The 26,265-nt window shown below is 49.2% G+C and overlaps 1 long non-coding RNA gene across 2 annotated transcripts; it reads left to right on the top strand.

The window, feature by feature from the left end:
* The first annotated feature begins 16,186 nt into the window (after positions 1 to 16,186).
* LOC144283130 (uncharacterized) lies at positions 16,187 to 23,987 on the top strand. 2 transcript variants are annotated; one of them, XR_013351480.1, is made up of 3 exons: positions 16,187 to 16,449; positions 22,659 to 23,053; positions 23,624 to 23,987. It is a non-coding gene; the product is annotated as an uncharacterized LOC144283130 (long non-coding RNA). The 2 variants fall into 2 exon arrangements; XR_013351479.1 differs by having other exon boundaries at positions 16,196 to 16,449; positions 22,659 to 22,730.
* The last annotated feature ends 2,278 nt before the right edge of the window (positions 23,988 to 26,265 follow it).

Below are 26,265 nucleotides of genomic sequence, written 5' to 3'. Positions count from 1 at the left end.
AGAGTGATAGAACTGTTGAGTCCCTTAATGTCCCAGCAACTCAGTCTAGGATACCTTGCAGGGCAGCGAGCAGCACATAGTAGAGGCTTGAGAAATGTTAACTTGCTCCTCCTGACCCCTTACGTGGTAAGGTCAGGTCTGCAGGCGTTCCACAGTGGTTCTCAATATGCAGCTTAGAGCCCCTTGGAGGGGCTTGTAATAAATTCTGCCCAGGACGCATCCCAGACCAATGATCACAGAATCTCTGAGGGTAGGGCCCAAACTGCAGGTGTTTTCAGAATTCACCAGGTGATTGCAAGCGCAGTGAGTTCGGGCAAAGGCCTAGGTCCACAGGGTGGAATCCATCCATGCCACAGCTGGATCTAGTGCTGGGGCTGGCCTCTCCTCAGCTGTACCCCCTCCCGTCTCCTCACCTGCTTCCCTTGAATGCAGCCAGTGTCAGAGCTGAGCAGGGCAAGAGTAAGCCCACCACTGAGGCGACAAGCACAGTTTTTCCTACCCAGCCTGGTGATGGCCAAAGAATCATCCCCTTAGCAATGGGGTTCCTGTCTCAGTCACCTCTGTTTTCCTTTCCTTCCCTCCCCATCTTAGTGGAGTGGCTCTGCCCTCACCACCCGCAACCACACCCTCTCTTCTGTCATTCATGGCACATTTATCCAGGCGTAGGCACCATGACAGGCATTAGAGCCTCAGACCCTGAAGATGCTCACATCCAAGCCAGTGAGGGCGGCGTGTGGAGGGGTGGGGGAGTGAGCAAGGGCCCAGCAGCCAAGCAGAACTGGCTCCAATTCTGGATACACTGTGTAGCCTTGTCCATTTAGTGTAACCTGAGCGATCCCATCTGTAAGCGAGGTTAATCATACTCCCGGGTTTGTTGTGAAAGTCAAAGGAAGTGATGGAAGTAAAGCTGTGCATATAGTAGGTGCTCAGTTAGAAGAAAGGAGGCCAGTATGTGGTGATGGAAGCCTAAGCAAAGTTCTGTGGCTTCCTCTTCCTCTCATTTGATCCCATCTCATTGCCACCCCATCTTTCCCTCCTCCTTCCTCCTTCTCCCCTGGGATTCTCGCCCCTCTTTCCTTTAACTAGGGGGCAAATGACCACTGCCTCTATCCTGCTTGCATTTGGTCATGCAATTGATGGACCTTTTATCGAATAGCCATTATAGCCCTGCTTTCCATTTTAAAAGCACACGACTAGAATTTATTATCCTCAACTGAGTTTCCTGTGTGCACGTGCATGTGTGCTTATGTGCCAGGAGTCTCCCCTCTCCCAGTGCCACTGCTGGTGAGATGTCACAGTTTCCTTTCCTGGGGGCCTAGCAGCTGCTGGGCAGACTGAATTGGAGGAGTCTGACCCTTTTGGCTGCTGGTCTTCTTGTGGGTGATGTCAGCCTTAGAGTTTCCTAGAGGGAAGGAGTCAGATAAGCCCAGGACTGGCTCCGGTCTGAGGTCCCCCTCCTCCCGCCTCACCACCAGCCCCTTCGTCCTGGCCACAAGGGATCCATCCGGTCCTCCAAGTTGAAGTCTGGGGCCTGCTTCCAGTGACTTTGTATGGAGTACAGACTGTTCCTGGGAGTGCTCCCAAGTGGACCTCACTCTATGTCACTCCCATAGTGACTGTCTGTGCACCAGCCACCTAACTGTTCCCTCCTGGCCTCACTGATACCACCCACACCCTATGGGCCTAGCTAAAGGCCTGTGTGCTGTGTGCATACCTCTCCTGTCTCCCTGACCTGAGACCTGGATTTCTGTGGAAGAGAAGAGTGGCACCATTGCCCACTAAGAAACCACAAGGAAAGCCTTACCCACTGCCCCCTGCTCCCTGTAACTAACCAGAATGAGGAGAAGCCCATATCCGTACAGGGCTTCAACCCCAAAGGCTGGGATAACAATTGTATTGTAGTCACTTTGTATGGTAACAGAGGGTAACCGACCTATGGAGGTGAGCATTTCATAATGTACAAAAATACTGACTCACTGTGTTGTACACGTGAAATTAATATATTATTGCCCATCAATTCTAATTCAATTTAAAAATTGTTATGCTTAAGAAGCCCAACACTGTAGCTGGCAGCTCACTCCTGAACTGTTGGTCAGTCAGAGTTTTGCTTGTTGAACATTTAAACTGCTAATTCTTCCATAACATCTACCACCACCTTATTTGTTCCCTTGTTAAATTGGAGAACTATGAAAGCAAATACAACAACTCTGGGAAATGACAATGTGCAGGCCTTGGGGCTTAGGTTATCAGTAGGAGGCTCCCAGACAAATTTGTCTCTAAATGATAAAACAGACCAGTTTCCAGAAACTTCTAAGGTCTGTTGTGCTGCATGGACAAAAACAAAGAGAAAGGGGTCCAGCTCCCAGTTCTGGTTCTTTTAATCTTTTGGCAAGTGAGTTCTGAGTTGTTTGATCATAAAAAGCTACCTTTTTGGTAAGAACATGATGGAATCTTTTTGTTAATAGCTAGAGTCAGAGCTCTTTCTTTTTATTTTATTTTATTTTACTTTATTTTATTTTATTTTATTCTTTCTTTTTAAAACATGTTTTGAAAATAATTGTTTTTTTTTTTTAATTTTTTTTTTTTTAATTTATTTATGATAGTCACAGAGAGAGAGAGAGAGGCAGAGACACAGGCAGAGGGAGAAGCAGGCTCCATGCACCGGGAGCCCGACATGGGATTCGATCCCGGGTCTCCAGGATCGCGCCCTGGGCCAAACCGCTGCGCCACCCAGGGATCCCGAAAATAATTGTCTTGAAGTAAAACCAAAGAGTTGTAAGGAGGTCTTTGTGTCAGATTTTGAGGGCACAGTTTCTTTTTGTTTTGTTTTGTTTTTGAAGATTTTATTTATCCATGAGAGACATGCAGAGAGAGGCAGAGACATAGGCAGAGGGAGAGGCAGGCTCCCTGTAGGGAGCCTGATGCGGGACTCAATCCCAGGACCCTGGGATCACAACCTGAGCCAAAGGCAGCTGCTCAACCCTGAGCCACCCAGGTGCCCCCAGGATGCAGATTCTTAGGACTGCTCTGGGCAGTGGTGCCATGCACAGTGATGGCACCTGTGGTCAGAGTGGGTCATAATAAACATGCAGATGGCCTCCTTGTGTCGGCAGGACTCTAAAGTCCTCTGTTGGGGGAGCCAATTGTTCTTTAATCTCCCCAAACTCCTAGAGGTCCGGGGCCCATCCCAGTTCCATAGCTGGCTCCATATCCCCTGTCTCAAACTTGCTGATGACTTCGTCCGGGTAAGCTCTTCTTCTTTCCTTTCATGTCTCTGGGATTACTTATCACCTGCATGATTCTCTGTCCAGCCTAGGACTTCCCCACGTAAAGCAAGCTTCAGGATGGCAGGCGCTAGTGCGCTTGCTCCCCTCTGTACCTCTAGTGCTTTGCTCAGGGCCTGGCAAACAGTCGGTGCTCAATAGCTGGCTGCTGGAATGAATGAGCTGAATGGCTGCAGCTCTGTGTCCCAGTTCTAGTTTCTGGGATGTCCTGCTTCCCCAGCCACCTCGATGCCAGTGGCTTTAGATTTAGCTCCCTGCTAGGGAGAGGGTGAAATTCAGGGAGAGGCTAGCAAATGGGTAAACAGCAGGCCCTCCCCACGTTGAAGGGCTATAGCTAGGATTCCATGTGGTCGTATCTGCCATCTTAGGACTTAAAGGACTTCAGAAGATCATATCTGTTTATTATTTCTGCACATCTCTAAGACCTTAAATCTCCGAAGCAGCCTTACTTCCTGTGAGGACAGGATGCTCCAAGTCTTCCTAAGACACCAGGAAAGGGGCGGAATCGGTGCAGGCAGAGGTCCATTGGGATCTGTTGCCACTGCTCCTTTCAATAGTAGGACCCAGGCAAATACAGCGGCTTGGGCAAAATAGGAGTTTATTTGCCTGCAGGTCCATGGTCCAGAGCTTCTAGGGGAGACCCTACCATTCTCCTTACATAGACCTCTGGCTCCAAAGTGGATTTAGTTCCTGTGATCTCCCAGCTGATAGGAACGGGGAGAGGGAGACACGCACCCCATCAAGACCGTAGAAACCACTCCTGCCTTGATCCCATTGGCAAGAACTCAGTCTCATGACCACAGCTGGCTGCAAGGGAGGCTGGGAAACATAGTCTTTGGCTGGGCAACTGTGTTGGCACTGGAAGCTCTGTTACTATGGAAGAAAGGAAGAGTGGATCCTGGAGGACAACTAGCTGGTTCTGCCACCACTGAGTTATGAAATCTGGTGAGATCAGAAAGCCCGCGAGCAAGGCACTGCCCTGCTGAATACATTTCAGTGGCTCCCCATTACCCTGCAGGTAAAGCCCACAATCTTTAACGTGGCTTACAACCCTCGTCCGCGTGCGGCTCTTCAGCGGTCCATCATCCTGGAACCCGCTTACTCACCCAAACCTGTCCCAGCTGCATGGAACCACTTTTGGTTTCCCAAGCATGTCTTACTTTATCTTGTATGAGCTGGACATGACCAAGCCATCCCTTCTGCTCACTTTTTCCCCCCAGAATCTTCCCTTCCTCTTGAGCCTTGCAGCCTAGATGTTTGCCCCCCTGTGCTCCTTTAGGCCTGTTTCCCAGGTGGTCTCCTTGCATATACCTCCTTGCAATCTCCTGGATTGCCTCCACTTGAGGCCCCACATAGACACCTTAAACTCAAGTCCCAAATGGGATCATTTCCCTTCTGTCCAAGCCTGCTCTTCTTCTGGATCCCTGAGAATAACCTCACCATCCATCTACCCAGAAGCCCAGGACAGGAACCTTGGAGTCACCTCGTCTCCTTCCTCTTCTCCATTCTACCTCCTCTCAACCACGCGGGCTCACCTGCACTTCCCAGTCTGTACCCGCATCACCCTCACCTTGGTTCCACTGCCACCACCTGGCACCTAGAATCTTGCAGCAGCCTCCCAATTCTGAGTCCAGTTTTGTTCTCCCATCTGTTCTTTCTGCTGCAGCCAGAGGTTGGTTCTAAAACATGGGTTCAGTCAGGCTTCCTCCCCTGTAAAGGAGGTTTCCTTCCATTATGACCTTCAGTGGTTTGCCACTGACCCAGTTCCCACTTCTCACTGCCTCTCTTACTGGCCTGCTCACTGAATTCCTAGCAGATCTTTAAAGTGATGCCAAGCTCCCTCTAATAACCTTCTTGCATCATTCTGTGCTTCACCCCAAGGTACTTCCCACGTTTGCCTGGCCGAGCCCCTGGACTTGGCTCAGATGCTACCTCCTTTGAGAAGCCTTTCCTGAGCACCCAGGGGTGGCAGGTCCCCCTGGCATGCAGTCCCACATGCTCCCTATGACTGTGGGGAGCAGATGGATCTCGTGTTTCTTTGTCTGCAGGTCAGGGAGCAAGGCAGCCCATTCTGTGCGAGTCAGTTTGCCCCCCTCCCCCAGAGCCTTCACCCATTTCTCAGGACCCATGGCTGCCGCACCATGTCCAGCCCTTCTTCACTCCATGATTCAGAGGGCCATGGAGCAGACACTGTGCCAGGTGTTCTCAGTGTCCCTTTATAATAGAGTCCCTATGACCTCAGTCAGCCAGGGACTGTGACTGTCCTTCATAGGTGAAGAAGCATGCTTCTGCACAACTGGGACCTGTTGGGTCTGTCTGGCCCCACAGCACAGCTCTTTCTGTGGGGGCTTCTCCGGCTACACCCTTCCTGCAGAAGTCAGGGCCTCTCACAAGATCTAGAACCATCTCGTTCCTTGCCTCAGGCTCTTGGCACTCCACGGGTTATACTCTGTGGCCTTTTGCCAGGGCAGAGGTCCTATCCAGCCTGTCCACTGCCAGGGCAAGGATGGACAGACTGGCCAGCTCTGGTTGAATTCTGGGCCCCAGGCTACCAGCTCTGGCTCAGGCATCATCCTACAGCTCAGCATGGCTGCCACGTGGTGTCCCCTTCTACCCAAGACTCAGAGCCATTTCCCTGGAGGTTCCAGCCTTGCCTTTTTCCGTGAAGCCCATGCATTTACCCAGAACAGCAGGAATTTCTAAAGTGAGGGCTAGTCCTCCATCTTCCCAGGGAAGAAAGAAGCACTTCATGCTTAGCTCCTGTCCTTATTATTAAGAGGAGGCTTGAGCCTCTTCACTGGCTCTGTGACCCTGGGCAGGCACCTCAACCTCTCCGAGCCTCAACTGGCAGAGCCCTAAAGTGCAGTAAATACTCGTGAGGGTTAAAAGGGGCTACCTGTGGAAAGCACCAGAACAGTCCTGATAGTTAATAGGTGTTCAGTCAATGGTAGCTCTTGCCATTATAAACTGTTGACTCTGTTCCCATCTGCCCACCTCTTGAGATTTCCATGCTCCTGGCACAGGCGTCGGCTCTCTCCTTGGCATCTCTCTCCCTTCCCTTTTTAAGGGCATTTCGGCTGCTCTGGCTGCACACTCAACTCCAGTTCAGGCCCTCTCGGAGGCCTGAGATCCTGCCAGCAGTCACGGCCCCAGCCAACCCAGTCCTCCACTCGCATTCCTGCTAACTGTAGTCAGGGCTCTGCGCGTCTGTCCGGGTGTGTCTGCGCCTGAGGGGGAGGGGGCGGGGGCCAGAGCGACAGCTGCTCCTTTGTCAGCCAGTCCCTGCGGGTGAGGCCAGGGCACAGCCTGTCCAGGCCAAGAACAGGAAACAGGTGGACTTCGCGGCGGCCCAGAGGGGGTGGGACGTGAGGAGGCGCATGTCTGGGCATGAGGAGGTGCATGGCGCACCGCAGAGGACTCCGGCTGTGTTCGCAGGCCAGGCCGGGGAGGCCAGAGGCCCTCTGCTGGGTTTCAGGTTGCTGCGGGCCGAGGCAGGCAACTGACTCATGCGGCTGTGGGTTGAAAATTGCTTAGTCACCGTCCACCTCGTGTTAGGGTACAGGATGAGTTGCTGTAACAAAAAGACTCCGAAAGATGATCATGTAGCTGAGGCCGGGCCTTCACTCTCATGGATGGCCGGCGCCCGCCTCCACACGGCAGCTCTGCCTCCTGTGGTTATTCCCAAATGTGGGGATTTTTCCCTGACTCATGGTTCTGCCCTCCCCCAAAGACTGATTTCTAAAGCTGGGCTCTAATAAACAGGGCTGGCTGGAATTCAGGGGCTCTCTGAACTTGCATGGGAAAACATCACATCTTGCTTCCCACCAAGGTCTGCCTAAAAATCAGCATTTCCTTCCATTAAGACAGCAAGCCACAAGCATAGGAGTATTGGCAGTAACTGTGACCTCATCTCTGACAGAACTCACAGGTATTTTTGTATCACATGTAGTTGTTGCAGATTGCTCTGAGGGCAGGGCGGTTATTAAGATGAACTAGTAGATCATAATCTTTAATATTTCTCTAATATTTTAATATAGTTGTTTTCCTTTGTAATCTTATGATTTTATTCCATGAATTGGAGAACATGATTCTGAGAAGCACCTCTTGGTGTCTCCAGACAGCCAAAGGTGTCCAAGGCACAAAAAACCCCAGCAGCCCTGCCTCATGTGCTGCTCCCTCCATTGCTTGGAATGGGGCTACTGTGTATCCACCTTCCAGAAAGGGAGAAGGGTACAGGTGCAGGGAAAACAAATTCCTTTTATGCCAGTGACATGGAACTTGCACACTTCACTGTGTCACCCTGCACCGCCAGAACTTGGTCACATGGCTATACCTAGCTGCAAGGCAGGCTGAGAAATATGGCTTTTCCCTGGGCAGGAATGTACACAGCGGGAATCCATAATTACAGAAGAAGGGGAGAACAGATTGGGGGCTGTCTAGGGGTCTTCCAGAATCTCCAACGATTCTCATGCCCAACCAGCACCCAGACCCTCAGAAGCCATCACCCTTGTACCGTGCCTGCTGCCTGCCTCATGGCCATGCTTCATACCCAGCCCTCCTCGGTTCCTTCCTACACTCCAGCTCCCCATCCTCCCTCACTTAGTATGAGGGTCCCATTCTTCTTTACTGCCAGTGTGAGTGCTCCCCTCCAAGGCTGAAGCTCCCGCTGTGCCTGCAATCCTCCCCCTGCCTCCCTGATGCGTGCCAGAGCCCATCCCTGCTGCCTTCTCTGTTCCTCTAAGCGTCATTGTTACTGGTGACATAGAAACACACCCATATTTCCCCATCCTCAGGAGCCTTGGAGGATCAGGACCTGAGTCAAAGGCAGAGGCTCAACCACTGAGCCACCCAGGTGCCCCTCTACAGTTTATTCTTAACTTGGCAGATGGAAGAATCCTTCTATGATAAAAGTCAGGCTCCCATCTCTCTCCAAGTAAAGTCCAAATTCTTCATAATGGCACAGTACCTGGCCCCTAGTACCTGGCCCTTGTCACTTTACTGATCTCTCTCACATATTTCCCCCTCATTCACAAGAGACCTTCTTGCTATTCCTCTAATTTATCAGGCATGCTCCTGCCTCAGGGCCTTTGTACTAGCAGTTCCTTCTGCTGGCAAGTCACTCCCTCCCTCACCTTCTTCAGGGCTTTCTCATGTGTCACTTTTTGCATGAGGCCCTCCTACACACCTGACTTCCCCTAGCAAACCTGACCTCCTTTCTTGCCTTATTTTTCTCCATAGTATTTACCAGCATCTGTCAGGCTATGGTATTTATTTATTTAGCTACAATCTATTTCCCCTCAGTAGTATGCAGGCTTCTTGGAGGCAGGGATATTTATTTAGAAAGGTACCTAATAAATAGTTGTCAATGGTAGAAATTGACTATCTTATTCTACAGCCCTGTGAGGTCCTATGAGAAGCTACCCACACCCCTGTGCTCTCTAGAAACTCTATCCGAAACATTAAGGCAGAGTTGAGAACCCATGAGTGTGAAACAGATTACTCGGTGGAGGCCAAGGGCACGACACAGACAAGGTAGAGTGTGTGCATTTATTCAACACACCTTCATTGTATGCCTTCCACGGACCCCCCCGCCCCCCCTTGCTGCACACACTGACGTTTCAGTGGACAGGGCTGGATGACTACTGTTTACAGTGCCATATTTTCACAGGGTGACCCCTGTAAAGGAGGGATACAACTGATGACAGTCTCTATCCATCAGGGACAGTGGGGCATGCCAACGCAGTATGATGGCCAAGGGTACAATCTCAGGCAAATGACTTGTCTCTGAGTCTTACCGTCTACCTTTGGGTATGGAGATGCTGATGTGGATAATACTCACCACTTCACTTGACTACTGCGGGGTTTATATGAGACTAGAGATGGGTTTACTGTGAATCTGACAAAGCCTAAGCATCAAGGCCTTCACTTGTGCAGCCTCCTTCCAAGGCCCTAGCTATGTGTTCACTAGGTCATTTTTGTTTTATAAACTTTATAAATAATCAGGTAGTTTTTTGTTCTTTTTTAAAAGAAGGCCTCTTAAATTGTTGAACTCTTAGGCCCCACAAGACCTGAATCTGCCTCTTCATGAGACCATATGCGGGGTGCTCAGCATAGATGTCAGCATAAAGCAATCACTTAATGTAAAAATAATAAGCATGAAATAAGCAAGTATTTATGAAGAAGCATGAAAAGGGGCACCTGTGTGGTTCAGTCGATTAAGGGGTCAAATCTTGATTTCACCTCGGGTCATGATCTCAGGGTTGTGAGATTGAGCTCATGTCAGACTCTGCGGTCAGTGGAGAGTCTGCTTGAGGATTCTCCTTCTCCCTCTGCCCCTCCTCCAGCTCGACTGCTTGCTTTCTCTCCAAAATAAATATTTTTTTTTAAAGCATTAAAAAAAGGACTTAACAGAGGAGGTGCCGTTGAACTGGGTCTTTACGGACAAGTGGAGGTTTACCAGGTTCCAAACAGGGTCCTGGGAGCACAGGCATCTGCCAGGTTTTGCAGGGATGTCTCCATGGGCCTCATTAGAGACTGCAGGGGATGCTGCTGCCTGGATAATAAGAGCCACCATTTGTTGAGCACTTGGCACGCACCGCTGTGGTATACTAAGAAATCTATTTGGTCTTTGTCCTCCGTTCCTGGTACAGAGTTCCTAAAACTCTTTTGATGTCCCAAGCGATCAGTGTACCAGAGGCATCTGTTGTTATAATAGCTGGTTCCTGACACGGAGCTCCTAAATCTTCTCGTAGCTTCCTGAGTGACAGAGGTCATAGGAGTGTTTTCCTCAGAGCTCCCAAATCCCTTGGGATTTCCTGGGTTACAGGAATGTCTTTTGCTCTGATGAGGCAACTCTCAGTGGGCTCCTGGGTAAGGGCTGGTCACCAGAAAGACCAAGCATGGTTACAGCTTGGAGCTTTCATTTACACCCTCTGTCCTCTGGTGAGTGGACAGGGGCTGGAGATTGAGTGAATAATGATCATGCCTACATGATGAAGTCTCCATGAAAATCCCTAGAGTTTGAAGTGAACACGTGGGCTGCTGGCAAGGTGGTGTACCCTGAGAGGGCCTGGAAGCTCCATGCCCCATATCCCATGCTTCACCCTATGCACCTCTTTATCTGGTTGCTCATCTGGATCCTTCATTACATAATAAACTGGTAAATGTAAATAAAGAGGCATTTCCTGAGTTCTGTGTGCCTTTAGAACAGATAATCCCCAAACCAAGGGGATTGGATTCTGGGAGCCCCCATTTCCAGGCAGTTGGTCAGAGTATGTCCAAGCGACAACCTGGGATTATGACTGGCTTCTGAAGTGGGGGACAGTCCTGTGGGACTGCGGCCTCAGCACTAACTCTGGGCATTAGGCGTCAGAATAGAATTATAGGACACCCAGTTGGTGTCCGAACAGTTGGAAAATCCCCACACATATGTCAGAAGGATTCCGTGAGTGTAGAAGAAACACAGGTTGTTTTTTTTTTTTTTCCTTTTAGCTACTCTAAATGCTTTCCCTGTATTAATTTGTTAATCTTCACAGTAAACCATGAGGCAGATAGATGCTCAGAAGTACTGAGATGTATCTGCTCAAGTTCTAGCTACCCAGGGACACAGGTGGGACTCAGAGCCCGCAGCCTGCCTTCAGAACACAGGTGCTCAGTATTTACTGGGTCTGCACCTGTGGGTGGCTCTTAGAAGTTTCATTTGCTAGCCATGGCTCCAGGTTTCCCTCTGTGCCTCCTGGATGGATTGTCCCCCTGTGACCCCCCCTTGCCCAGGGTCCTAATTCATTCTCACCTACCTGCCTGAGGGAGGTTGGGGCTCCCCCACCCGTGTCCCAGGCAGCCCTGAAGCTGATTGCAGGGAAGGAGGCAGATGCTGGCCACCACCCCCAGCCTGAGTGCCTGCCACAGCCCAGCTCCCAGAGGGCGGGGGCGAGGCAATTACCCGGAAAATGCAGGCAAAACTCCCACAGAGCCACAGGGCCTTCTTCTTCTTCTTCTTTTTTTTTTTAATTTTTTAAAAAAAGCTCTGATGTGACAGTGTGGTGGCAGGAATTGTATCCAGTCTCATTTCCCAGTTCCCATAACAGCCCAGCCCTGAGAACCTGCTGCTGAGCAGCTCAGAGCATCCCTTTGCTCTCTGTGAAAAAGAGAGTGAGACCCCCGGGAGCCAGCTGAACATGGTGTGTGCAAAATGAAAGCAGCCAGCATCCCTGAAGCCTGCAGCTTCTCTCCTTTCCCCTCTTAAATCTACAAAACACCCAGATTTCAGTGTTGCCAGAAAAAACCGAATTAACTGCCCAATCCCTAGACTCTTCCAGAGTGATTATTGTTTGAATGAGTCAGACAGTTGCCTTGCCTTGTGTTAGTTAGTAGGCTCTAGCTTTAGGCATTTAACAGATATTGTCCATTATGCTACATTTTGGGACAAACATGGCTTCCCTCATTTCTCACATGCTTACCTCACAGGGACCAGCTGCCCACAGCAGAGAACAAAAAGAAACCGAATAGAAATAACTAGAACTCCTTGCATGTGGACGGTATCCTGCAACATGGAATGTGGCTTTTAACTCATTAAGTAGATGAGAGCTTATAGGGGTTGAAAGAGAGTCATGATTTCTCAAGGTCACCGGGCTGATAAGTGGCAGAGCTAAGACAGAAACTCAGGGCTTCTGGGTCCAAACCAGCTCCCTTGGCTGAGCAATGCACATGGAAACATAGCTCTGACACTGTCAGCCCTTGGGGCAGTGGGGGAGGGGAAGAGAAGCAGAACCCATGAGGTGGCATAGTTGACAATTGCTGGTTTGAATGTGGTCACTTACTGTGGGTTGGGGTTATTGCCTAGTACACTTTTAGACCAGAGCCGTGGGTTATGTATGATCCAATGGCCCTCTTATGGAGGACTATAGACCTGGAGGGTGATAGACCAGGACCCACAAAGGACCCCATCCAGCAGAGATCCAAAATCCGGGGTCTCCACTACGCATCTGGCCAACAGCTGTGTTATATTTGGCCCCCAAAGTATCCTTTAAAATGTGAATATTTTTGCTAGCATTTAAAATTTTTTTATGTTAGGAGGACTCACATAAAAATTGGTGTTTGCTGTGGTATTTCTTAAAAATGTGAAGATGTGCAGTACCAGGAGCTGAGCCTATAATGAGTGTGTGCTCTGCTGGTCCACAGCGATTCCCTGCTGCTTTGTGATGCCACCTGTCTGGCTCCTGTAAAGCACTTTTTTTTTTTTCACTAAACTGTACCTAAAACTGAATGTTTCCTTCCATTATGACTGTAGACTGTACTACAGTAGTAATGAGATCTGTGACTTTGTCACCAGAAGAAATCACATTTTCATATTACATTGGAGGGTTTTTTTTTTTTTTTGAGGATGTTTCCAAATGTCATTTGTGTTTATCACTACCCTAATGTCAGTGCTTATCACTAGATCTTATTCTTTAATGCATTTGATAAAGAAGAACATAAATTGTGATATTAGAAGTTTAGTTTTCAAAATATAGTGTGAAGGGTGCCTGCGGGGCTCAGTCAGTTAAATGTCTGCCTTAGGCTCAGGTCATGATTCCAGGGTCCTGGGATTGAGCCCCACATTGGGCTCTCTGCTCAGCAGGAGCAGGGCCCAGGAGCCGCAGGCCGGGCTCTCTGCTCAGCAGGAGCCTGCTTCTCCCTCTCCCTCTGCTGCTTCCCCTGCTTGCTCTCTCTCTCTTTCTGTCAAATAAATACAATCTAAAATAAATAAATAAATAAATAAAGAAAGAAAGAAAGAAAGAAAGAAAGAAAGAAAGAGAAATATAACTGATTTCAATATAATTTCATTTGTAATCCAATGTATTTTATGTATTTTGAGTATTTTTAATTGAAGTATAATTAACATACAGTATTATATTAGTTTCAGGTGTACAGTATAATAATTCAATTCTATATAGTACTCAGTGACTCACCATAAGTGTACTCTTAATCCCTTTTATCTATTCAGTTCTCTGTACTTAAGAGTCTGTTTTTTCGTTCATCTTTTGCCCTTTGTTTCTTAAATTCCACATATGAGTGAAATCATATTGTATATGTCTTTCTCTGCCTTGTTTCACTTAGCATAATACCTTATTAGGTCCATCCTTATTGTTTTCAACAGCAAGATCACTTTCTTTTTTTGTGATGTAGTAATATTCCAGTATATTCCACTATATGTAATATATATAGTGTAATGTAATATATAGCATATATATTATATATAATGGAATATTATATACAATAATATATATATATATATATATATATATATATATATATATAATCTTTATCCATTCATCTATCAATGGACATTTGGGTTGCTTCCATATCTTGGCTATTGTAAATAATGCTACAGTAAACATAGGGGTACATATATCTTTTCAAATTGGAGTCTTCATTTTCTTTGGGTAGAATCCAGTAGTGAAATTATTAGCATATGGTAATTCTATTTTTAACTTTTTGAGGAACCTCCATACTGTTTTCCACAATGGTTGCACCAATTTGCATATCTACCAACTGCATTCCCAGCAGCAGCTGGTGAAGTTGACATCCTCACCAACATTTGTCATTTTTTGTTTCTAGCCATTCCGACAGGTATAAGGTGATACTTACTGTGCTTTTGATTTGCATTTCCTTGATGATTAGTGAGGTTGAGCATCTTTTCATGTGTCTGTTCCCCATTTGTTTGTCTTTGGAAAAATGTCTATTCAAGCTCTCTGCCCATTTTGAGTAAGATTATTTGCTTTTTGGCATTAAGTTGTATCATTTCTTTATATATTTTTGTTTTTTTTGTTTTTTTTTTTTTTAATTTTTATTTATTTATGATAGTCACCAAGAGAGAGGGAGAGAGGCAGAGACACAGGCAGAGGGAGAAGCAGGCTCCATGCACCGGGAGCCCGACGTGGGATTCGATCCTGGGTCCCCAGGATCACGCCCTGGGCCAAAGGCAGGCGCCAAACCGCTGCGCCACCCAGGGATCCCTCTTTATATATTTTGAATATTAACCCCTTATGGGATATATCATCTGCGAATTATCTTCTCCCCTTCACTAGGTTGCCTTGTCATTTTGTTGATGGCTTCCCTTGCTATGCAAAAGCCTTTCATTTTGATGTATTCCCAAATAGTTTATTTTTGCTTTGTTTCCCTCACCTGAGGAGCCATATCTAGAAAAATGTTTCTAGGGTCAATGTCAAAGAAATTGCTGCCTGTGTTTTCTTCTAGGATTCTTATGGTTTCAGTTCTCACATTTAAGTCTTTAATCCGTTTTGAGTTTATTTTTGTGTATGGCATAAGAAAGTGATCCAGTTTCATTCTTTTGCATATAGCTGTCCAGTTTTCCCAACACCACTTATTGAAGATTATTTTTCTCCATTGTATATTCTTGCCTCCTTTGTCATAGATTAATTGATTATACAAGGGACTCCTGGGTGGCTCAGCAGTTGAGCATCCGCTTTCGGCCCAGGGTGTGATCCCCGAGTCCCAGATGAGGTCCCGCATGGGGCTCCTTGCGAGGAGCCTGCTTCTCCCTCTGCCTATGTCTCTGCCTCTGTGTGTTTCTCATGAATAAATAAATAAAATCTTTAAAAAAGAATTGACCATACAAGAATGGGTTTGTTTCTGGGCTCTCTATTCTGTTCCATTGATCAATGGGTCTATTTTTGTGCCAGGGCCACACTACCTTGATTACCAGAGTTTTGTAGTAGATCTTAAAATCGAAGACTGTGATATCACCAGCTTTGTTCTGCTTTCTCAGGACGGCTGTGGCTATCAAAGTCTTTGGTGGTTCCATGCACATTTCAGATTTGTTCCAGTTCTGTGAAAAATGATGGTATTTTGATATATTTTAGGCATTTATTCCGAGAAAACGTCCATAGGTCTCACCAGCCTGCCGAAGAAATGCGAAGCATGGAACTGGACTTGTATCTTCAGAATATGGTTGTCAGATCCCTTGGGATGGGGGAGGCAGTTCTAGAACCTTTTGGAGAAGTGGAGCAGGAGAGGCACTACACTGTGCCCCCAGGGCAAGGGGCCCTCCGGGCGTCCGGGAGCTGGGGAGCCCTCGGCCTCTGGGCAGGGGGCTGGGTCCTCCCTAAAGCAAGCGGGGCGCGCTCTCGCAGGGAGAGAGCTGGGCTCCCGGCCGCAGGCGCGAGGCAGCCCGGAGCGGCTCTGCGGTGCCCGCGCGTCTCCCGCCTCCCTGAGCCCCGTGGGCGCTGACTCACGCTCGGACTCCCCGCGTCCCGCCGGCGCGCCCACGACGTGCCCTCCGCCCCGTTTCCGCACCGCTTCCTCCCAGGCTCCTCCCCGCCGCCCCTCCTAGCGACCGCCCCCCGCGCCCCGCGCCCCCGCCGCAGCCGGAAGCGGGCGGGCCCCTCGGCCGCCTCCCGAGCCCCGGAAGCCCGCGCCCACCCGCCGGCGCCCGGGTCTGCGGCCTCGCCCGCCCCGCCAGCTGGCCGGGCCCCCGCGGCCCCCGCGCCCCCCGCCCCCGCGCCCCCCGCGCCCGCCCTGCGCTCCGGCTCCGGCTCCGGCTCCGGCAGCCGCCTCTTCCCGGATGGACCCGCTCGCTCCCCCGGTTTCCATGACACTGCGCTGTCCCACGCCGCCTCCGACTTTCTGGCAGCCCGTTTCCTCGCGGCCGGCGCCCCCTCCCTCGCAGCCTCTCCCCGCCGCCCGCCCTCGGCGCTGCCCTCGGCGCTGCCCTCGGCCCCCCCCCGCCCCGGCCGAACTCGCTGGACCGCAGCCGGGCCCCTGAGGCGTGCGAGCGAGCGAGCCGGGGCAGCCAGCCACGCGACCCGGCGGACGCCCTGGAGGAGGCGAGGGGTGGCCCCGCCCACGTCTCAGCCCGGCCTCTGCTACCTGCCCCAGGCAGGCCCTCCATTCGTTCATCCGTTGACGTAGCAGAAGTTCATTGAGCCTCTGCTGAGTGCTAGGCTCTGTGGAAGCCACAAATGGAAAAACCAAGCGGCTTGCCACACTCTCGAAGCTTAGAGTCATGGTCTTAACCAAGTCAGGTCCAAACAAATGCTCCATTGCGACTGTGGCAAGCAGTGTTCGGGAAAGACACAGGCCGCTGTGTCTGGACCCCTTATCCAGAAGGCCTCATCTGGGCGGTCGGGGGCGGCTTCCTGGAGGACGAGCTCTCTAAGCTCAGGTGTGGAGAATGAGTGTGTGACGGGCTGGATAATGGCCCCCACAGATGTCTGCCTCCCAAGCCTCAGAAGCTAGGAATAGGTTACCTTACAGGGCAAGAAAACTGTGGTTCCGCTAAGGATTCGAGATGTGAGAGCCTCCTGTATTGTCTGGGTGGCACAAAGTAATCACAGGAGTCCGTATAAGAAAGAGGCAGGAGGGTCAGAGTCAGAGAAGATGTGAAGATGGAAGCAGATGTCAGTGATGACATTGCTGGAAGGGGGCTATGAGCCAAGGAAGCCTCTAGAAGCTGGAAAAGGCAAGGAAATGGATTCTTCCCTAGGGTGTCCAAAAGGAACAAAGGCCTGCTAGCCCATTTTGGACTTCTGATCCCCAGAAGAATAAGGCCTGACACTGTGTCTGATGATGATAATAACAGGAAACACTGGAAAAATGCTCGCTCTGTCCCAGGCACTGTTCCGTGTCCTCTACACACGTTCACATACTTAATCTTTAACCCTAACCCAGTCAGTGTCCAAGTTTTGTGCTGAGTTAATGGCTTCGTGTCACTTATGCACCTGGGTGAGTTTCTTAGCCTCTTTGAACCCCAGTGGCCCCCTCTGTGAAGTGGGGAACGACACCACAGGCGGGGATGGTGAAGGTGAAATGACGCTGTGTTGTCTGCAGGCCTCCAGGCTGTGGGGCTAGCCACAGCAGGCACTCCCTATACTGACCTCCTCCTGCTGGGTGCCGAAGATTCTGGGTCTGGCCGAAGGGTCTTGCCGGGGCTACTGCTGTAATGTCATCATCCCCTGAGCTGCCATGGATCCGTTCCCTCCATCAACTCAGTCACTTCCTGCAAAGTTTCTCCCACTCACTCCTCCTCTTTCTCCCCTGGGCCCAGAGCAGCACATCTGCCTTTCTGGGCTCCAGCTCCCCAGGTGCCCCCCATTCCACTGAACTGTGGACAGCAGCTTCCTCCTACACTCCACTCCCACCACCTCCCTCCCTCTCAGGACCCCAGAAAGGCCCCTACAGCCCAGACCATCAGGGGTGACCCAGCTGGGGTCTGGAGGACCAGTGTAAGGCCCCGTCCTGCCCAACTGCTCCCAGGCCACCACTATCACCTCCCTCTGGTAGGAGCCCCGACCTGTGGCTGGCCCAGCCTGCCAGCCTTTGCTCAGCCCTGTCCTGTGCCCTGCCAGTACCACACCGACCTCCACTGCTACTCATCTTGGGGTGGGGGGTGCTATATGTGTCTGTCTTTCAAATGCCTGATGTAAATGTGGTGCAAGTGTGACATCCTTGAGGACAAGGACTCACCCCTGTCACTTTTTCTTTCTTCAGTACAAAAAAGATGGCTTTTATTTTATTTTATTTTATTTTATTTTATTTTATTTTAAGATTGTATTTATTTGAGAGAGATAGCAAGAGAGAGAGCATGAGCAGGGAGAGAAGGGGGAGGGCGGAGCAGGAGGGGAGAGCAGGAAAATAGGGAGAAGCAGATTTCCTGCTGAGCCGGGAGCCTGAAGTGGGACTTGATCTCAGGACTCTGAGATCATGACCTGAGCCCAAGGCAGACACTTAGCTGACTGAGACACCCTAAGTGTCCAAAAGATGTGTGTTTTTTTCTTATTAAAGCACAGGGACAGGACCTGTGGTAGAAAGAGCTGCCATCACTTTTGCTTTTAAGTAATTCTGGAATGTGTCCCTTTTTCACCATTCCCACCACCACCCTAGTTGAGGCCCGCAGTCTGTCACCTGGATGATTACAAAATATCGTGGCCTGTCTCCTCTGGCCTTGCCCCCTCCCATTGGGCATTAGGTGATCCTTTGAAGGCACTCCCTTTTAGAGTCTCCACTGGCCTCAGACAGAGCCCTTATGACCAGTTTCACTCCCTCCCCATCTAATTGGATCCAGGCACACTGAATGGACTTGTAGTGGCTTGAATGGACTGACTTTTCCAGATGAATGAAATGTTCTTCCTTCTGCTCAAGACTCTCCCTTTCTTCTCCCATCCAGCCCTCCTATACCCACTGGCTGACTCCTGCTCATACCCAGATCTCAGCGAGATGCACACCTCCTGGGAAGGGGCTCTCTAGCTACCTGTAGCCTTGGCCCCGTGACCTCTTGTGTAAGCCTACAGAGCCCACACACTTCCTGCTTTGTTGTAGGGAATACAGTAGGGAATGTTGCCTGTTTGTTATATACCTACTTGCCGTTCAGTTCTTTAAGGGCAGAGCCCCTGTCCCCACCACCCTGGGCCAAGCACAATGTCTGGTACCTAGTAGGTGCTTAATAAACATCTGTCCGATTGAACTGAACTACTTCAGAAGCTCAGTCAGGTTCCCCAGTCTTTGTCCCTCTCCAAATCCCACTCACTCTTCCTTATAACAAAAGCAGCGCTTGACATTTATTAAGAGCTTATTGTATGCCTGGCACTATGTTAAGCACCTTATGCATATTGTTTACTCCTCAACCACCCTGTGAGGTAGGAACTATTACACAGAAGCCAGAACTTTTTTTTTAAGATTTTGTATTAATTTATTCATGAGACACACACACAGAGAGAGAGGCAGAGACACAGGCAGAGGGAGACCTAGGCTCCCTGAGGGGAGCCTGATGCAGAACTTGATCCCAGTACCCCTGGATCAGGACCTGAGCCAAAGGCAGATGCTCAACTACTGAGGCACCCAGGTGTCCCTACAGAAGCCAAGTCTTAAAGAGGTGACATAACTAGCTTAAAGTCACACAGCTAGACGGGATAGAGCTGTATTGGAACCCAGCTAGTTGACTTCCTTCTCAACCTCAAGAAGATACTGTCCTCCACACTCACTTGTTCCCCACATTCCTCACAAAGCCCTCTCCTTCCTCTGGCCCCCAGGGTCTTTGTCTCAATAGATCCTCCTGGCCGCTTCATCTGCAGGACTGCTTTCTGAATGCACACTGCCCTGAGCAGCTCTATAGTACAGACTTCTTTGAACTGTTAATTTCTCTCACTGGTATCAAAGTCCCCAAGAGCAAGGACCAAGATCTGTTTTTCTAGAACCCCCAGGATACCCAGCACAGTGTCAGACACATGGGTGGCACCCAGTTAATTTCCCCCAATTCATCAGTAAAACAAAGGCTAGATCTCCAGGCTCCCATCCACCTAAGGAGGTGGCTTGGGTGGTTCTGGTTTCTCTTCTACTCCCAGTTCCATTTAAATAAAGAGAAGGGTCAGAGCTCAAGGGCATTCATTGATGGAGAACTCTGGCATCTTTCTAACCTTGATGCTTCTGAGAAATAATGAATTGCAGGGACCCAGAGAATTTGGGGGAAGGCAGTGCCAAGGTTCATTGATACCAAATTTGTGAGCAGCATCTCTGATTTTATTTTTTTGTCCGAGGGCATCTGGGTGGCCCAGATGGTTAAGCATCTGCCTTTGGCTTGGGTCATGGTCTCTGGGTCCTAGGATTGAGCCCCATATTGGGCTCCCTGTGCAGCAGGGAGTCTGCTGCTCCCTCTCTCTCTGCCCCCCGCCCCGCCCCGCCTCAAATGAATAAATAAAACCTTTTTTTTTTTTTAAAAAAAAAGGAGATGAAAAAAATAAAAAGGAGATGATATTTAGTCAGCAAAAATTTCATGCACCGAGCACTTACTATATGCCAGGCAGTGGTTAGGTGATAGGAGTGAAGTTAAATATGACATGATTCCGTTTCAGGGGTCTCACTGTCTGGCAAGAGCCATGGAGAAACTCATCACAGTAAAAGGCACCTGAGTTTTACATGTTCTTGCTCCCATCTGCTTCTGCAAGTTCTCTCCAAATGTTTCTAGAAGTTTCCACATAGGCTCATGTCTAAGGCTGGGCATTGTTGCTAACACATGATTTCCATGATTGCTTTCTCCTCCACCCTGCTCAGTTCCAGTGCACTGTGTACCACACCCCTGCTGGGCTCTTACAGCTGATGATGAAGCAAGTCCTAAAGCTGGGGTGATGTCACAGAGCACGCCTCTCTTTCTGCCAAGGAGTTGTAAAGCTGGGCTATCTGAGTTCCAATGTCTTCCAGCAATTTTAGTGAAAAAACTCTGCAAGGTCTGACATGGCTGCCCAGGACCCTCTCACACACACACACACACACACACACACCACGACTCAGATTGATTCCACAGGTTTTGAGCTCAGAAGCTGAGCTACCTTATATCCAGAGGCACTCCTTCCTTAATAATGAAGTCTCACTCACTGAGGCAAAGGCATCTGTCTTACCTTTTCTCCCCATGGGATGAGCTCTCACCCAGAAGGCTCCTCACTCCTTCTGCAGCATTAGCCCCTGGCAGCTGGCCCACCATTTCCCTACACAAGCCTGGACACATCCCAGTGTGGCCACAGACACACCTCTCTACTCCCACCTGTTCCTCTTACACATGTGCTGCAGATTTATGCTCATACTGAGAAAAAAGACATGAGGGAAATAGAATATTTTGAGGTTTTGATTCCAGGAGATATTTTTTTATATATACTCTGCTGTCTTTTCCAAAATTTAAAAAATAAGCATGTATCATATTTGCATTCCCCCAAATAAAAGCTTTTAGTTGTGATAGATGTTGTTAAAATATAAAATTAATGACACAAGCTATAGAAGCAAAGAAGATAAAAAGATAAACTGTAAGGTGTCAAGGAGGAGATAAGCTTCCAAAAGGAATAATGTTACAATTGCAGGTTTCTGAACAAAGCAGTCATAGATATAGCTAAGCATATACCATAAAACCAATGCCATAGCAACTATAAATCTCCACAGTTATTCAAAAAGAGTAAAATTATTTTCCAGGCCCTACAAAATACACATATCACATTGATTATCTAAAGGCCCGAAATGAACTTTTACGTGTATATGCCACATATTAAACAACACACACAACTTCACAACTTTTATAACACACAAAGGCATGCTAGCTACAATAAACAGTACACAGATAATGGGCAATAGTTTTGTTCACTTTCTGCTTTAGAAGTGAGGCAATGCTTGATTTCATCCCTTCCCTCTCTCTGAAACAAGGAAGGATGTTCAAGATGTCTCCTTGAAGCTCAGTGCTAAGCACAGGGGGTGTGATTTAAGTGTCTGTTTGTTGTTGATAATGATGCTGCCTCTTTGAAAGTCTATTTTATTTTATTTTATTTTTTATTTTTATTTCTGAAAGTCATTTTGAATATCTGGAAGGGCTGACCTAGCATCCTCTCCTTCCTCAGTGTCTGTGTATTGAAAGCCACAAGGCAGGGATCAGCATCAGTGTTAACACGGGCTCCAGGGAGGCTGCGGCAGGCTCTAAAGACAGGCCTCCCCAGCCTTCCCTTCCTGCGGACCACCCAGCAGAAGTAACTGAGCACTGGTGTTCAGTGCACAGAAGCGGCTGCTGCTAGGCAGTTCTCTTCATCCGGGACAGGGGTGAGAAAGGGGTGGCTGGGAAATGAGCCGTAGGAAAAGAACTTTGCTACGAGCTGCCCCAACTTTTAAGGTCCACTACCATCTCTGACACTCTGTACCTGGAATTATTACACAGATGGTTTAATTGTGTGTAATTGTTGCCATTGTGAGAGGTAATATCATCCCCATTTTATAGATGAGGAAGCAGAGAATCAAAATCAGTGAACTTAAGAAAATGCAGTGTATTAGTTGGCCAGGGCTGCCATAACAAAGTGCCACAAGCTCAGTGTCTTAACCAATTTATTGCCTCATGATTCTGGAGGCTAGAAGTCTGAGAATAAGTTGTCCTCAAGGTTGGTTCTGGGGGCCTGTGAGGGAGAATCTGTTCCACGCATGCCTTTCTCCTAGCTTTTGAGGTTTGCCAACAATCTTAGGCGCTCCTTGGCTTGTAGATACATCATCCCAATCTCTCCCTTCATCTTCAATGGCATTCTCTGCAGGTGTGTGCTTCTGGGTCCCAATTGCCCCTTTTTATCAGGACGGCAGGCATATCAAATTAGGGCCCCTCTAATGACCTCATTTTAACTTGATTCCATCTGTAAAGATCCTCTGTCCAAATAAGACTACATTTCCTGATGCTGGGGGTTAGGACCTCTCCTGGGGGAGAGAAGTGGATGCAATTTAGTCTGTAACACAAAGATCTCACCCCTGAAGAGTTACAGAGCCAATATTCAAAAACTAAACAATCTGACACCACCTCTTAGCCAAACCCTACAAATCTGCTACCTCCTACCTGGCCCTTCCTGACCATAAGGCTATCTCTCATAGGACACATCTATCACATGAACATCAGCCACTATAGAGGATGGAGCCCACCCACCGCTTTGGAAGATTTCCTAAGTATAATCTTGTATTTTCCATGCTTTCCTCTGAGGAACATGCTGATAGCACAAGTCTTTCTTCCGTGTAGATACTGAGGGACATTTGCTGCTATAAAAGGATCATTCCCATCCCCACTGACCACCTCTGCCAGAACCATGGACCCATACAGCCTTTCCCCTGAAGAAGAGATAGGGCTCTGCTGTTTGCATGCAAAGCTAATGAGCATGACACACCTCATTTTCTAGTCCTCGCAGTGACACCCTACACCTGTCATTCTGTGTGCCAAGCAGGGAAGACTGCGGCTGCCACAGAGATGGGGAGGAGGTGCAGGAGGAAGGAAGGTAGGCAGAGCACTCAACAATTCATCATGATTTGAGTGACTGCACCTTCATGCTATTTTTTTTTTAATTGAAAAAGCACCCTTAGTGCGACTCTAAATTAGCCTTTGTCTTGGTTTTCTCACCAGAAGACCGTTGACTCTGAAGAGCAGTGCATCAACCTGATTTGGGTCATATTGGGATCCACTTGATCCTTTTCCTGGGTCTCAGGGACCCCTCAAGGCAGATGAGGCCGTCACTGAGGGTCTTGTGGCAGCACAGCAGTGTATCCAGATCCCCCTTCAGAAAGGACTTGCTGCCACAACCATGGGGACCACCTCCCCTGCAGAGAGCAGCGCCATGCCCGGGGCCAGTGACCAGCTGAGGCTGGGTATAGAGGTCCAGGGTCTCCATGCAGGGCAGTGCTCAGGTGCTATTTTAGTTCCAGATGCCTGTGATGTCAGCTGAGGTCACCCTGGGGCCCAAATCAGAGCTCAGCTTCTCCAAGTCACCCCAGCTTCCTGTCCTTTCCTTCTTTGTGTGTTGCTATGAAGAGTGCACTCTCATGAGCCCCCACAATCCATTCTGTCTCAGAGTCTGCTTCCCTGGAACCTGCCCTGGGACTGGCCTCTCCAGAGACTCAAGTCAAAGTTTGGGACTGAAGCTGCAAAGAAGAGACACTAAGCGCCCAAAATCTACCTCCAGCCAGGGGATGGGCCCCAAACGTCTGCCTTCCCAGCACCTGGCTGTGATGCTCACAGGCCTGTCCAGACTCCCTTCTGTTTGATCACTGGGAATTAGCTGACTGACATCTTTCTCCCTCCTTCTCTTCCACAAAGATTGAGAATCTACTCTGTGCCAAGTACTGTTCTAGACACTAGAAATATAAAAGAAAAATGTTTAAGTTTGTGAAGCTTACATTCTAACAAGGGGAGGTGACAATTACCTAATAAATCAGTAAAATCATGTCTCTTGGTGATGATACTACAGGGAGGAAAAAGCAGGGGAGGAGAGGGCTTGGGCAGAACAGAGGGGACAAAGTGAACAGAGAAAGATTCATTGGAAAGGTGATATTTGAGCAAAACCTGAAGGAAGTGAGGGACTGAGTCATGAAGCTATTTGAGGATCAGCCTTTCAGACTGCAGAAACAGCAAGTGCAAAGGCCCTGAGGCAGGAGCTTGCTGTCCTGTGTTGAAGGACAAGCAAGGAGGCAGGTGTAACTGGAGCAGAGAGGGCAAACAGTAAGAAGTGAAATCAGAGATCATGTGGGGTGGGGAGGGGATAATGGGACTGCAGGTATGGAGGGCCTCCCAGGCCACCATGGAGATTTTGGCTTTGACTCTGAGTGAGTCATGAACCATTGGAAGACTGAGCAGAGGAGACACGATCAAATGCAACAGCTTAAAAAATCACTCTGGCTGCTGTGTGGAGAATGACCAAGGAGGGTGAAGGCAGAGCAGGAGATCCTTTACATGGGGATCTCAGTAGATATGGGCAGAAGGCAGAGGTGGCTCAGCCCAGGGGCTGTGGTAGATGTGGCCACATTTTGGAGATATTTGGAAGGTAGAGATCATGGGACTTGTCGTTGGTCCTTCCTGGGAAGCCAGATGTGTGGCTGGCAGGATCCCTCATGTGAGCACAGCCAGCAGCATCGCTCAGTATGACCAGCAAGGTGTCGTGGCTTTGGGGCCCATCATACCTGTGTGGCTCCCTACTCCATCCATACTAATGACCTGCCTTGAGTAGGTTACACTGACTCTCTGAGTCTCCCACTTCTTCATCTGCAAACTGGGGAATCCTTCTATCACGGGACCATTGTGAAGATTAAGTGAGATAATGTAGAATAAGAGGGGTAGCCGCAGGGTAATACGATTATTTTAAATAATGCAGTTTCCCATGCGCCCTGGAAATGTAGCAGAGGCCCAGGGAAGGGAAAGCAGAACATGAGGGCGGAGGGAAGGCACAGGAGGGGCTCCGGCAGGAGGGGGGCAGCTCGGGCAGCTGGAGGCCGTGGGGTGGAGAGAGCAGGAATCCAGGACACACACTTGCCTTCTCAAGTGAGGCGAGGGGACTCCAGAGCCCAGGCAAATTGGAGTGGGGGCGGCTTTCAGAGAAAAGATGACCAGAGAGAACTCCTTGGATGAAGGTGGAGCAGTGGAAAATGGGAACACCCCCAAATTCTGGAGAGGATGAGGTCATCCCAACTGAAGCCAATCAAAACTCTCCCCAGGGCAGGCAAAAAAAAAAAAAAAAAAAAAAAAAAAAGGGGTTGTACTAGGCCAAACACTGCGGAGATGCCTAGCAGCTGCCAAGAAAGGAGGCGAGCCGAGTTCTGGGCCCAAGGCCATGAGCCCCAGAGGCCCCACCTTGGCTAGAAAAAGAGACTAGGGGGGTGTTGGGGGGCAGCCCAGAAGCCCGGGGAGGGGGGCCTGTCTGAATTGTCTGGTGGTGATGGTGTATGTTCCTGGAAAAACTGTTAGGTCCCGGTCAGAGGCAGCGGACGGAGAGCTCTGTGCACCAGGGCTCTGCAATTTTTTTTCCTTAAGAAAGAGAAGCAACAGGATTAGCCTTCTTTCCATCAGAGATGTGCTACTGGTTTATATATATGGGTATTTCCAGGTAAGCCAGGATATAGCCAGAGGTTAAACTGGGGATCCTGCCTGCCTCACATAACTAGAGAAAGCCTTGAGGGGGTTCCCTGGGTGGCTCAGCGGTTTAAGTGCCTGCCTTCAGCCCAGGGTGTGGTCCTGGGGTCCCCGGATGGAGTCCCGCGACCCTCCTGCCAGGAGTCTGCTTCTTACTCTGCCTGTGTCTCTGTCTGTCTGTCTCTCTGTGTCTCTCATGAATAAATAAATAAAATCTTAAAAAAAAAAAAAAAAAACAAAGAGAGAGAGAGAGAGAGAAAGCCTTGGTGTTGAACAGAATGTGGGTTCAGGTCCTGCTGTGACTGTTGACCTTGGGCAGGATGCTTAACCTCTGGGACTTGTAAAATGGGGATCACAGTCATTCCTAGGTGACTCTTCTCCCCTCCCTCACTCCAAAAAGAGACCTACAGATTGTGAAGGTGGATGCTCTCAAGTGTAAGCTGGGGCTTTCCTGGGTCGTGAAAGCCATGGGGACTGATTTCTAGGGACCATAGTGGTGTCATGGGGTCTGAAACTTCAGGGAGCTGGGCATAGCCCTCGGGGTCTCTGAAGCAGCGCCCCGGTCCCAGGATGGGGTGCAGTCTTCATTGG

Source organism: Canis aureus, chromosome 14, assembly GCF_053574225.1.
Source record: "Canis aureus isolate CA01 chromosome 14, VMU_Caureus_v.1.0, whole genome shotgun sequence".
NCBI lineage: Eukaryota > Metazoa > Chordata > Mammalia > Carnivora > Canidae > Canis > Canis aureus.
Note: the sequence above shows the minus strand (reverse complement) of the source record. Positions and strands in the feature narration are given on the sequence as shown.